This window comes from Pleurodeles waltl, chromosome 4_1 (genome assembly GCF_031143425.1).
Source record: "Pleurodeles waltl isolate 20211129_DDA chromosome 4_1, aPleWal1.hap1.20221129, whole genome shotgun sequence".
Lineage (NCBI taxonomy): Eukaryota > Metazoa > Chordata > Amphibia > Caudata > Salamandridae > Pleurodeles > Pleurodeles waltl.
In genome coordinates this window covers 761,806,876-761,821,898 of record NC_090442.1, presented here as the reverse complement: position 1 = coordinate 761,821,898, position 15,023 = coordinate 761,806,876, and positions in this window count along the sequence as shown.

The window sequence follows — 15,023 nt, the reverse complement described above, 5'->3', positions numbered from 1 at the left end:
CCTGTAACACTGGTTCAAAGGGGACTTTTTAAAATTGTTTTTCATATTAGCTGTCAATAACGAGTATGTATTTTGCCTGCACTCGTTTTTAATATTTGCATTATAAAAGGTTTAAGTGACATTGCAACACTACAGCTACCTGCAATTTGAGTAATTGGTTAGGTGGAGATTTATTCTTGTCCCCTTTCAGCATAATAAATAAAGCCATCACACAATTTAGAGGCTTCTTGTTTTAAAAAACATAACTAGTAAAACAGCTGCACCAGTGAATGTATTTACATAGACACTTTTTGCAAACATAAGGAGGCCATGTTTACATGATAGAATATGTTCTTGTTTCCTTTTTATTTGTGTGACATTTGCTTGCAATATAAAAAAATGCATAATAAACTAACCAGTGCACCTGTTTGCCAAGGCCAGGCCTATTGGCTTTGCCAATGTTTGTTTTTTATTTGTTACTTTGATTTTCCAGAGGATTCACAGTGACATTTCTGGACATATTTTTCGAGACATTTAGGGCCATATTTATACTTTTCGACGCACAACTGCGCCAACGCAGTTGTGCGTCGAAAAAGTTAACGCCGGCTAACGCCATTCTGAAGCGCCATGCGGGCGCCGTATTTATACAATGACGTTAGCCGGCGTTAGCCGGCGGCGCTGCCTGGTGTGCGTGAAAAAAAATGACGTACTCCAGGCAGCGCCGGCGTTGGGGAATATGGAGCTTGGGCGCCAAAAAATGGGGCAAGTCAGGCTGAGGCAAAATTATCGCCTCAACCCGATTTGCGCCATTTTTTTCGACTCCCAACCCCCATTGAAATGACTCCTGTCTTAGCAAAGACAGGAGTCATGCCCCCTTGCCCAATGGCCATGCCCAGGGGACCTCTGTCCCCTGGGCATGGTCATTGGGCATAGTGGCATGTAGGGGGGCACAAATCAGGCCCCCCCTATGCCACAAAAAAAAATAAAAAAATGACTTACCTGAACTTACCTTATGTTCCCTGGGATGGGTCCCTCCATCCTTAGGCGTCCTCCTGGGGTGGGCAAGGGTGACAGGGGGGGTCCCTGGGGGCATGGGAGGGCACCTCTGGGCTCCTTCCGAGCCCACAGGTCCCTTAACGCCTGCCCTGACCAGGCGCTAAAAAACGACACAAAAGCAGCTGGATGTCATTTTTTTGGACCCGCCCACTCCCGGGCGTGATTTTTGCCCGGGAGTGTAAATACGGCGCACATGCCTCGGAGTCAATTTTTTAGACGGGAACGCCTACCTTGCATATCATTAACGCAAAGTAGGTGTCCACGCTAAAAAGTGATGCAAACTCCATGGACTTTGGCGCTAGACGCATCTAACGCCAGAGTATAAATATGGAGTTAGTTTTGCGTCGAATTTGCGTAAAAAAGAAACGACGCAAATCCGGCGCAAACAGAGTATAAATATGCCCCTTAGGCTTTTCTTCTGTTCACAAATTCTATTTCATGTTTGTTGTTGTCATATGTATGGAGGTTGCCTGAGATTAGTAAATCCTTGTTGCCCTGTGGGCTGTCCCAAATGTGAATTTCCAGGTGGTTTCGGTAGCTCCTTGCATATCAGAGCCTGAAGACCCCCATTCCACATAATTGCAAGATGTGCAGGAATATCCCACCATGCAGTTTTTTCTCTGTGTGATTTTTGGCAGGTAACTGGCAAGATTCAAGTAGGAAGCCAAAATTTCTAGCATCTGAGTTCACATGAGGGAAAACATCTGATATTACCAATTTAGCCCATATTCTGATTATTTGGAATGATATGATAATGCCACATCCCACTGTACCTTTATCTACCACACTGTTAGAAGTTGGGTTACTGTTTTACTGGGGTGTGAGCCCTGGTCAAGCAGCAACCACAATCCTAGTCATGGTAAGGCACAAGCAACCCCCCCAAATTAACCTGTGATCAACCACCTGGTTGCTCGGCACAGAGCGGTCAGGCTTAATTTAGAGGTATTTGTAAAGTATTTGTGCAACACTTAAAACAGGAGAACAGTGAAGGCACCACACAAAAAGATCCCACACCGGGTTAAAAAAAAGAGCAAAATATGATAAATAAAACAAGTTGAAAACTGTAAAAATCCAGTCAGTAGAACTGGAGTTATGAATTTTTTAAAAATGAACTATAAAATAGCACCTAAAAGCATAAACCACCAACCAGGGATATGTGGTTGCATGGGACCGGGTAAAATTTAAAAGTTCAAGCCGACTGTGATGGAGCTTGGGTCAGATACAGTCCCAGATTAATACATCTGGAATTTTACCTTCTCAAGTCTTTGTGCCAAGAGTCCCATTCTCGTGGAAGATGTTCGCTGGGAGCAAGGAGAGCGTTACCTGCATTGGTCAGTGTGGTGGGAGAGGCAGGCCGAGCACCGCAGGTGGGCAGGCTGTCATTGGCAGTCCACTTGGGCGATCGATGCTTGCTGTATGAAAAGACAGACTTTGGGGCAGATAGCACTGATTATCCGTGCGAGCAGTGAGGTTCTGGTGCAAGCGGGCTCATTCTCTGTCACGAACAGCACAAACGTCTGAATTTAAGAGCTTGAGAGCCACACCAATGGCCTAGGACCTGAGAGGTGCTTCTTGGGGATCAGGAACTCCAACAACTTCTGGACCAGAGATGGTTCCAGAAGTTGTTGGGGATTCTGTTATGTCCCTAGGACTCAGATAAGGAGGCCAGTAAACTAACTTTTTGAGTCACTCTGAGGGCCTGGGTTCAAGATAGAGTTGCAGGTCCAGTTCTTCTTCCCCAGGCAAGAAGCAGCAGGAAGCAGCTCAGCACAACAAGGCAGCAGCTCCTTCAGAGTAGCAGTCCAGCAAAGCAGCAGTCTTTGTAGGAGCACAGCAGTCCTTGTTCCTGGCAGAGAAGCTGCAGGTTAACAAGTGTACTGAAATGGTGGTGTCTGAGGGCCTTCTTTTATACACTGGTGGCCTGGTTCTGGAAAGTGGGAGAAACTTCTAGACAGTGCCTTTGAAGTGCAAGGAATGCTTTGTCTCTCCTGCCCTGGCTCCAAGCTGGCTGAAGTGGCAATGCAGGGTCATTAATCCCATTATGTGGAGACAGAACACAGCATCTGCAGGCGTAAGTGGGGCTGAGCCTAGCTCCTCCCTCTCATCATTCCACTGATAACCCATCCAGTCACACTTAAGCTCCAGTTGTGTGTGGCTTTCTGGGAGGATTTTAACACCAAACATGAAGGGGTTATCTCTTTTTGTTTGGAAATTACACTTCTAAAATGCAATAAGGATAGGCCTTGCAGTAGTGAAAATGAATTTAAGAGTTTTTCAACACCAGGACGTGTAAAACTTAAAAGTACATGTCCAGCTTTTTAAATACACTGCACCCTGCCATTGAGGCTGTCCAGGGCCTGCCTTAGAGGTGACATATGTATTAAAAAGATTTTGGCATGGTAAAAGGTTGTTTTTGCCAGGTTGACATGCCAGTTAAAACTGCCTACACATGATATTTAATGGCAGGCATGAAGCATATTTAGAGAGCTACTTAAGTGGGTGCCACAATCAGTGCTGCAAGCACACTAGAAGCATTTAATTCACAGGCCCTGGGCACATGTAGTGCCTCTTTACTAGGGGCTTACAATTACATTAAATATGTCAATTTGGCATAAGGCAATGTTATCATGATTTAAGGAGTGAGCACAACCACGTGTTTGTTCTCTGGCCCCTTATTTTGATTGTGATGCTTTCTTTGTGTAATTATACGTAGCCATCAGCCATACCACCTTCATGTGCATCTCGATGATCGCTAAATTGGTAAATATGCCTACTGTAGAAATCTGTGTGCTGGCAGCAGCCACACATTCTAATCATGTTAGAGTCGAACAAGTTGTACCTTTCCAGTGCTAAAAGTAGTGGCACTTATTTACGAACAAGTCCCTATACAATACAAGTTGTTAGTCTAGTTATCGTTCAGCAGCTGAGCTATGTTGCAGCGTTGGGCTGCATGTCAAGGCATACAGGTGGGTGAATCCAGTCCCTACTTGCAAGAAAACATTACCCTTTAATCCCCTTCCTTGTCCCTCTCATTACATTTGAGGTGCTATGCCTTAACCAGAAAAGTTGAAACCCCAACTAAACAAGGTAACAGGAAGACAGCATGCCTCTCTCTTAGGCAGACAGATACAATCGCCCTAATCACTTATTTCTTCCTGCTTCGTTTTTAGGTTGAGCCTAGCAGCGCGCAAGTGCTTCTTTTCCGACGTGTAAGTATGTATCTGGGCTTTTACCCACACCCACCTCACGCCCATCACTATCACTCATTCATGGGCTTGCCATTCAAAAATCTTTTGTTTTCGTTGGTAACTGCTTTACGTTTGTCCCTTCTTAGGGTGGTTTTGTTACCGCCTTGGCCATCGACCCTGTTACATGGACAATTGCAATATTGCCAATAACTTTGACTGCAAGCAAACTTCTTTTTCCTTTTGTCTCCATCCTTCGCGGTCACAGCAGCGCTTTTAATTGGCTCGCTTATGTCAACTGTTTAACTTTTTATTTTCAGTTTGTGTGTCACGCAAGTTCCAGTTCGAAATTTACAACACTAATAGCTCTAACTGGAACAAACGCGAGACCCATTGCATTGCAAATGCTTGTTTTGTTTTTCCCAGCAGCTCAGCTGAGTGAGGGGGCTTCCTTGTGGGAAATATGTAGAGCAGCTACTTTTACTGGACAGTCTACCTTTGCCAATCATAAAATAATTAGTAATGTCAGTCAACAGGATGATACATTTGGTGATGAAGTTGTATCTGCTATGAAGTAAATTGTAGATGAATAAAATTATTTTGGCAGAATGAGTTTGACAAGTTTAATGTCGGTTCAGTTGTAATCATTTTAATCTATAGCTTTGTCATACCTCATATATAATAAGAGGACCAATGAAAGGGTTGAAGAGGTAATGCTTAATTTACGTTTCAGTAATCCCATTACTCGGAGTCCATATTTCCTTGTTCTGATTATTACTTCCCTCACTAAGTCTTTTTTTTTAAATAAGTAATTATAGTGGCGGTCGGGCAAATAATTCTTGTTTAGCTTGGTATTTACAGGAAGTGGCAAGCGATTATGAGAGAGGCATGTTGTCTTCGTGTTGCTTTAAAAAGTTGGGCTTACAACCAGTCGTGGGAGGCACAAATATTCAGTTGTAAAGATCAGAAAAAGACAATATGAACTCAGAGTAATGGAATTACAGGTGAGTAAATTAAGCATTTCACTGCACGTTGTTGGCACATGCTAAACTTTGAATTGTGCCGAAGTGGACAAACCTAAGCAGAAGTTGAAGTTCTGCAGAAAAATTTAGTTTTAGTGGCTGAGGCTCTTGAGACACCAGTTAAAATATATTCTGTGATAGTGACTTTATGGGTGCCAGTGATAACCGAGGAACACGCTTCGTTGTTATATTCCAAAAAACCCTACAGAGGGCCAAATGCGTCCGTGATTGTTAGACATCATTGAGTGGAGGTTGAATTACTCACACTTGGAGGTAATTTAGAGTTTGTGAGAATGGGAGATTCGATTTAAATTGGCACATGTCCTGTTAATGTTTTATCAAACTCGGGGTTCTGCCACCTTATTGAGCGCTTAGTTTTCAAGGGCAGACAGAGCCTCCGCTAACTCTGCTGTTGAGAACCTTTACCCCGCCAGGAATTGCTCGATAGCCACAGGATTCTAGACCCAGTAGTTTCAATTGATCTTTTGCGTGACCCCAGCTCACTAAGGTTTCAGTTTCAACCCTCACATTAGTACTCATTTCATTGTCCTTGCATTATGAAATGCTGAGTCAGCGCGCCCAGGGGTCCTGGGCTGCTCTGCCCCGGCACATTAACTCGATTAGGTGTATTACCACCACAAAAACGGCCAGAGGAAGCTACTTACCCCACAGACTGGCCCTCGGTGGGGCAGCATAAACACACAGTTACCGGATAGTGATAAACATGCATCGAGGCTTTCAGGAAGGCTTGTCTGAACTTCCTCTTCTCACAGCACGACAGCAGGATCAGATTATTCGAGGGAAGTGGAGGCTGAACCACAGCCACACCAGCAGCCTACTGCCGCACTCACAAGAGATATGCCTTTCAAAATAGCTGGGGATAACTTGAGGTTTCGCATGTGAGAAGCAGAATGACACAGCCCTGTAGTGTAAAATCCAGGGCCTGACATTAGTCAGCAAAACCTTACAAAGTCGAGGTTTTCAGTGCATTTAACGCTAATAATGTGCCATCTATCACCTCATCAAAGGAGCCTGGGAATGATTCCTTGGCTGTGAGAGAACACACTGGTCATGAAATTGTGCAGGTCCTCTACATTGTTTAAAGTGATGGAAGGATGAGGAGGACTGTGTTTTCGAAATCTGACCACAGTGGGGTATTGCCTACGGTGAGTATAAGGGCTTTCGTTGACATAGACAAAGTTCACTTGTGAGCCCACCTGCACCTTTCACTTACCCCTCATTCACCTATGTTTAAGGATGTTACATTCTGAGAGTGCTGTAAAGCAAACTATGTATTGCATAAAAGCCAAATTTAGTCAAAGCCAATAGGTCCTTCCTTTACAAGACGAGTGCAGACTTACTGGCTTTGTAATGCCTTTTGCTTTAGATCGCCTTGCATTTTTTAAGTTATTGTTCTATAATGGCCTTCACACATGTTTGAACAGTAAATAAAAAATGGCAAAATGGCCGCCAAAGCATGATGTTGTTTGTATGTGCACACAGGCACGCATGTGGAGGTCATCTTAGAATAGTGAAAACGTTTTTCCACCAATTCAGTATGGCAGCTCTGTGCTTGCAAACTTCATGACACACAGGCCGATATATTTGCTATTTTTAATTTACAATTTCAACATGGCTAACAGCTATTTTGTAATGGTTAATTATATTCGTGTGAGCTCAAAAACAGAGAATCTGCATGGGAGCTGTGTGCATCTCATCATAAAGAAAGGAACTCGTTTTTTTTTTTTTAAATGGACGGTGGGGGCGATGGGTAACAAATGGGGAAGCGAGTGGAAGGGCAGTATGGAGCTTCTGGTCCCTCGTATAGACAATACCAGAAGTAATAATATGTAGAACAACGGAGCAAGGTTTGGGAAGTGTCAGAGGAACAATGTACGAGCTAAAGGTAATGTGGGGGATAGTGAGAAGACAGACGCAAGAGGGAGTGATAATAAGGAGCAAGAGGAAAGTGTTGCACTCCAATGGGATGCAAAATCACATCTAAAAAATTTGTCATATTACATCAGCTGTAGAAGGATACAAGACTTCCAATCGGAATTTATATAAATAAGCTATATACCAAAGTGGGACTAACTAAAAACCAGGAAGAAATCCATAAAATAAGGAGCAGGGAACGGAAAGATACAAGAAAGTCATCATAAAAGGAGCAAGAGGCTGAGCAAAGCCCACTCTATATACTGTACTCTAGACAATAGGTGTTCAGCAATGGACGACTAAAGATGTCCTTAGATGAGGCTTGATACATGTGGCATTACTCTCCCACACCAGCACTTCATGGATAATTGCAAAGAATTGTTCATTTTATATACCAACATGTTGCTCCAGATCACATTTTGCAGTTTCTCATAATGCACACATTATTGTTAAAGCCCCCCAAAATGTTATAATATATAAGAGATAAAGTATCTCATGTTGTGCATTATAAGGATGTTGCAAGTCAGCGAAGAGTTCTATACCCATATAAAGAAATGAGGCTGAAATCCGAGTTCCTTTATAAGGTTGTGGAACTCCGAGGTGACTTTCAATAGCCTTTTAATGTATGCTAGGGGGTACTTTATCTCTTATAATACATGGTCACACATCACCTTTCCCAAAAACACTTAAATCCTTGATGTGTACTCTTTCATATGAAAGAGCGATCATGGTTGCAAACATGAAGAATAAAAATAAAACCTCTAGTGCAAAGAATTAAACACATCAAAACCCTGATTGATATTTGTTGCAAACAGATATTGGAAACAGTTCTATACTAGCCAGTTTTGGAGAAAAAAAAAGTTGCTGCAGCTTGGAATGCGTAGGCATGCGGAAAGATTCTATCTTTTCTGTATCTGAGGATCACAAAAATAAATATATTCTCTCTGCTTGTCATTGTAAGTTATTAAAATAGAGAAGAAGAATGACAAGCAATGGTCCGTTTTTGTTGCTTTAAACAGGTTTTTCAATTATGCTCCGTGACCTGACGTGCCTTTTACCTGGGCTGCTGGCAGTAGGCATTGTGATGTCAGAAAACTACTGTAATAATTTACAATAGGCGAGTTTTGATGTCTTTTCGTTATAATTAGCGACTAACTGTATTACTAGTCACCGATAATAAAGAATTAGAAACTGATATTTATACAGGGATTACGGATTCCATGTATTATAGAAATTCCTATTGTATTTCATATTATCCATTTAGTTCTTAATAACACCATTTTGTATTATGTATATGATGTGCATGCAGGGACAGGTCAAGTGCTGGCCTGAGTGGAGGTATTAAAGGCACAAATCAGCAGTTTACCTCAGTGTCATAATCCAAGAAGAATGATCTGCCTGGTTGGTGTTGCTGATGCCTTTTCTTCCTTCAAGTAAGAACAGCACAACCTTTTGCTGGGCCTGTGGTCGCACGCATTTTACTATCAGCAGAGGCCTGCATCTTATTTGCCAGTCACCATAAGGCTTACTGGGTGACCATTGTCCTGAAGGTACAGCTACACTGACACATAAAAGGTCATAGCCTGCTGTTGCTTTGTATTGTAATTGAATTTATATAGCACTTCATATCCGCGGTGTGCAAAAGCTCATTAGCGGACCGGTAGCACTTTGAACCTATGAGAGAGTGTTTGATTGGAAGAGTGTTGAACTGATTTGTGGGTGGCATTTTGGTGTTGTGCCCAAGTAACCAGAGTGGTGGTCACACTTTATTCTAGATTGTTGCACCTAGTTATTTAATGGCAGGGAAAAGAATGAAAGATAGCATGCATGCACTTCCTTAAATTATTGTTGTGCCTGCGTGAGGAATCTCTCAAAGATTTACCTGGGCGTTAGAGAAAAGCAGCCCACTTCATTCCACTTACTCAGCCAGTCATGGTAGATGATTTCCATATTTCCCGTGGAGAAAAAGGTGAGCTTCCTTCAGATGTGCAGTGAATACAAGGAGCCAGAGTAGATGATCACAATACTGGAGCCCTACATCTATAGTTACATATCTGCTTCAAACCCGGCTGATACCTTTCTCTCAAGGAATGTACAAGTACATGATATGTCGCTCAGAAGCGACTGATTGGGACAGTTCTCTGCTCAGATACATGCACGACTGCTGCTCTCATGACAGCGCAGCATACACCCGTCTCGAAAGCATCGAACCAATACAACATTCTGCCAATGACCCAATATCCTCGAAGGCAAATATCCTTTGACATGCTGACTTCCGCTATACTTCAACCTTTTTGCAGTCTTCTCTCAATCATCCAATCATCAACAACATAGGAAGCATATTTTAAGCGAAAGGAAGTGGCCAAAAATAATTCAACACATTGTCTGCCACCGTTGAACGTGTAGCGTCTTTTTGTGGAAAAAAAAAAAAACACATTCCCTTTATTTCCTGCGTTTGGTTGTGAAAATGTTAAAGTTCTGCATCAAATGTCAAACAATATGGCTACCTGAGAATTCTTCCTGAGTTTTCCAGCCAATTATCAATTTTCCCTCAGATGTTCATTTTTGCTTCTTTTCTTGAAGCCCAGAAAAAGACAGCCAATCAAATATCTTGTTTCCTTTTTTGAATGTTCCTTACCTTCACAGAAGGATAACAGGCATAAACGTAACTGACCTATGTCTCATGGTCACCTTTGGGTTCGATAATAGCTGGATGAAAATACACCAAAGAACTAAGGCCCTGATTTAAGACAAATACTGCACAACTGCACTAGCGCAGTTGTGAGTCAAAAGAATTACTGCCATCTGTTCAACATATTTAAAAAAACAACGTACTGTGGCGCTAAGGAAAGGTTAGCATTAAAAAAAAAACTGCCAGAAAGAAAAATGACGCTAGTGCTGTAAAAGTGGCGTTAGAATGTTTTGCAGCATGTTTTTTGACGCTAAACGCCTTAGTGCCATATTTAACAGCATTAGCGTAAACAAACAAAAAAACGCACAAGCAAGAAAAAAAAATGTGGGAGACAAGATGGAGAATGCAGGCCAGGAGAGACCCCAGAGAGATCCAAATGAGCCCAGTACATTCTAGGAGAAACCAGCAAAGTCCCAGGAGCAGAGGAAGCAGAAGTTTTAGTTTAGTGAGGAGGAGAATTACATCTTGGTCAGAGAGTTGACGGAGCACCAACACCAGCTCTTCATCACCTCCAAATTGCCAATAGGTAGGAGAGTGGCAGAGGTGAAGAGGACTGTCACCGATTGTAAGAAGCGCTGGCACGATTGCAAACGCAGAACTAAAGAGAAACTAGCCAGGAACCAAAAGGCAGCACTGAAGGCTGGAGGTGGAAGTCCCACACTCCAGGAGGCCCTGGATGAGCTGGATGAGATGGTAGCAGCGATCATCCTGGAGGACATCTGGTCACTGGAATCGCAGGACAGTGCAGACTACCAAGACCTACCACTAATGCACGGTAAGATTCCGGGGGGAACTAGCTGGAAATTTACAAATGGCAAAAGACGGAGGCACATAGGACATACTGAATGCATGCAAAAGGGTCGCATCAGGACACATAGGCCCTCATTACAGCCCTGGTGGTTGGTGTTAAAGTGGTGGTAATTCCGCCAACAGGCTGACGGTAATTACTGCCAAATTATGACCATGGTGGTGTTATCTCCGATAGACAGCCAATGTACCACACTGACCGCCAGGGCGGAAACAACAGCCACCACAGTGGGAGCTACCTACAGCCAAGCGGAGGTCAATGGTCTGCTCACCATATTATGACCATGGAAACTCCCACCTTTTCCGGGGAGTACCAGCGACATCAAAAGCCTGGCAGAAACACTGTACAGAAGTGAAAGGACTCACGATTAGAGACACAGGGAACAACCACGCCGCTATGGAGCTCGAGCTGCATGTCTTCCCCAAGATTTTCTATGTGCTGCTCCACCACGAACACCAACGCCGTCGAAGAGGATGACGGTGAGTACAGACACCTAGCACACAAGGGAGGGAGGCGTCCTTTCCTTGTGCCCCATACCTCAGATGAATAATGCAAGGATTAAACGATTTTGAGAAAGTGAATGTAATGAGAGAAACACATCAAGATAAATAAGTGAGGCAAGATAAGAGATATATACATATGTTCACAAAAAGGGACACAGCCCAGTCCACAATGTACGCAGTCCACATGGCCACAGGCCAAAGTCCAAGGCCAAACATGGCACCTGCTTCAACATGGAGAGAACACTGCAGGGGCATCAGTTGGTAAATATGCAGGCACCTCAGGGGGACGGGGCGGAGATGAAACACACCACTGGTTCTGGAGGGGGCTCAATGCCCTGTGCTTGGTCCTGGGGAGTGCAAGGCCACAGTCTCTCAAGTGGTTGACTTGCCCACTGGTTCTGGAGGGGGCTCCGTGCCCTGTGCTTGGTCCTGGGGAGTGCAAGGCCACAGTCTATCAAGTGGGTGACTTGCCCACTGGTTCTGGGGGAAGGGGGCAACATGCCCTGTGCTTGGTCCTGGGGAGTGCAAGGCCACAGTCACTCAAGTGGGTGACTTGCTCTGAAGGGGGCTACATGCCCTGTGCTCTTGATCCTGGGGTGGCTGGGGTAGGTGGGTGTCTTACCCACTGGTTCTGGAGGGGGCATCGTGCCCTGTGCTCTTGATCCTGGGGAGGCTGGAGTAGGTGGGTGTCTTACCCACTGGGTCTGGAGGGGGCATCGTGCCCTGTGCTCTTGATCCTGGGGAGGCTGGGGTAGGTGGGTGTCTTACCCGCTGGTTCTGGAGGGGGCATCATGCCCTGTGCTCTTGATCCTGAGGAGGCTGGGGTAGGTGGGTGTCTTACCCACTGGTTTTGGAGGGGGCATCGTGCCCTGTGTTCTTGATCCTGGGGAGTGCAAGGTCACAGTCTCTCAGGTGGGTGTCATACCCACTGGATTTGCAGGGGGCAGGCTGCACAGCAGCCCATGGAGACAGGATTATATACCGTCCGCCTGCGGTGACAGCTGCTCACTGGAGGTGGTGATGGTGGTGGTGCTGCTGGTGGGGGGAGGCTCCTGCCCATTCCCTGCAACCTCGGAATGCTGCTCACTGGAGGTGGTGGAGTTGGTGCTGCTGGTGGGGGGAGGCTCCTGCCCATCCCCTGTAACCTCGGACGGCTGCTCATTGGAGGTGGTGGTGCTGCTGGTGGGGGGAGGCTCCTGTCCATCCCCTGCAACCTCGGATGGCTGCTCCCTTTAGGTGGTGATGTTGCTTGGGGGGGAGGCTCCTACCCATCCCCTGCAACCTCCCACAGCTGCTCACTGGAGGTGGTGGTGGTGCTGCTGGTGGGGGGAGGCTCCTGCCCATCCTCTGCAACCTTGGACAGCTGCACAACCATGGTTGGTGGTAGGGGCTCCATCACAGTTACTGCCCCATGCCCCTTGCTCTTCCAGCCTGCTGGTGCAGGCTTGTTTGTCTTCCTGGCAGCAGCTTGGGCAGGATCTTTTTCCTTCTGGGCAGCAGCCTGTGCAGGCTCCTATCCCTTCTTGGCAGCAACTTGGGCAGGCTCCTTTCCCTTCTTAGCAGCAGCTTGGGCAGGCTCCTTTCCCTTCTTGGCAGCAGCTTGGGCAGGCTCCTTTCCCTTGAGGCTGCCTGGTGCAGGCTCCTTCACCCTCAGTACATGTGCCCTGGATCCTTTTCCACCACAAGTGGGTGTGGTGACGACTGAGCTCGTGGACTGGGTGGCTGTGGTGCTTGGCTAGGTTCTTCCTACCCTGGCCAGACGTGCAGGATGGGGGGAGAGGTAGGGAAGAGGTCAATGGTGGATAGGAACAGTTTTTTAGGGACACTGGGGCGGGAAGAGGGAGAAGGTTTGGGAGTGGAGGAAGAGGGAGTGCGTGTTGGAGGTGTCTGTCTGCTGATTTTGGGTGCAGGTGCATGGGCTGGATGCTGTTGTGAGGTGGATGGCTGTTGGGTGTCTGAGTGCTTACGTTTGTGTACCTTAGGAGGGCGGTGACAGATATAGTGGGAGAGGACACAGGGGACATGTGCATGGCTGTTGTGGAGGTGTCTGCCAGTGAGGTGTGTGTCCTGCTTGGTGTGGTGGTGATGCTGGTAGTGGATGATGATGTAGTGCATGGGGTGTGAGTGTGGACGGAACTGGGAGGGAGGTGGAGGAGGAGGTGGAGGGGGAGACATTGGAAATAGTGGATGTTGGTGTGTCGACATCTGGGTGGTGTTTGTGTGAGTGCCTGTGAGATGAAGTGTGGTTCCTGTGTTTGCCTGTACCACTCTTGTGTGTTGTCTTGTGTGCATGCTCGTCTGCCTGTGTGCTTGGGATGGGTTGAGCTCGAGGAGAATGGGACTGGGAAGTGGAAGTTGGAGTGAGGACGGTTGAAACAGGGACAATGGCTGCCATCATAGAGGATGCCAGAGCCTGAATCAATCTCTGTTGGGCTGCCAATCAAGTGTGAATGCCCTCCAGGAATGCATTAGTCTGTTGCATCTGGGCTGCTAGCCCATGGATGGCATTCACAATGGTTGACTGCCCTACACAGATGGATCTCAGGAGGTCCATAGCCTCCTCACTCAGGGCAGCAGGGCTAACTGGGGCATGCCCTGAGGTGCCTGGGGCGAAGTAGATGCCCACCCTCCTGGGTGAGCGGGCACGGGCAATTCGATGAGGGGCTGCTGGGAGGGCGGTGCTGGTACAGGGTTGGCGTATGTACCTGTAGCTGGGGTGGTCACAGAGGTGTCCGCCACCACCAGGGAGCTTCCATCAGAGGAGGTATCTGTGTCTTAACTGTCCCCTCCAGTCTCTGCTGTGGTGCTCCCCTCACCCTCTGTCCCACTGGTGGCCTCAGCGTGGGTGGACTCTGCCTCCTGGGTCCTGTGGGATGCAGCTCCCTCCGTCGCTGGTGCCCCTGCTCCTCCACCAGATGATGATAATGCACACAAGGACAGGGTGACAAACCAATAAGGGGGGGAAAAGACAAAGGATACACTTGGTCAATGGCTGCACCAACACCACAGTTGGCGTACACAGCACACTCACACACAGGGAACAGGCCTACGCTATATGCCATAGCACTACCAGAGAAAATGTTAGCATCCAAGGCATGGGGAGGGGCACACACCGCCAAATGCAGCACACCTGGGACCCACGCAGCCCTGACCAGTAGTGGATGCTTATAAGCTATGTAGCAGGATTATCCCCTCAGAATCCTAGCCACCAGTGGACCTATGCTGCAATGTCAGGCCTGGCCTAGGGGCACCCACTGACACACATCCCCCACCAGAATACCACCATACCATGCGTAAGTTGTAATGATGGGCATTGTACTGACCACCTTGTGGCTGCTGTGATGCCCTCAAGTGCCCATCCAGCTCAGGATAGGCCACCGCCAGTATGCGGGCAATCAGGGGGGTCACGGTTCGAGGGGCACCCCTTCATCGTTGGGAGGCCATCCCCAGCTGGGCCTCTGCTGTCTTCCGTGCCCAGCATCTCAGGTCCTTGCAACGTTTCCGACAGTGGGTGCTCTGCCTGCCATAGACCCCCAGGGTCTGCACTTCCTTAGCGATGGCACACCATATACCCTTCTTTTTGATGGGAGCTGACCTGCAGAGGAAATACACACAGGAAAATAGTATTAGTCAAACAGTCCTGCCTATTACACTTATGGCCCACCATACCCCTTCAGATCACCATTTACACACACATGTCCCAGCACACAACCAATACACCGCCCAAAGGACATCCATCCACCCCTGTACCCGAGGCCTTCACACACAACTCCATGCATTCATTCCACATGCATCGTGCCCACAGTGTGCTCACCTGTTGGTCTGGAGGCCCATGTAGCAGTC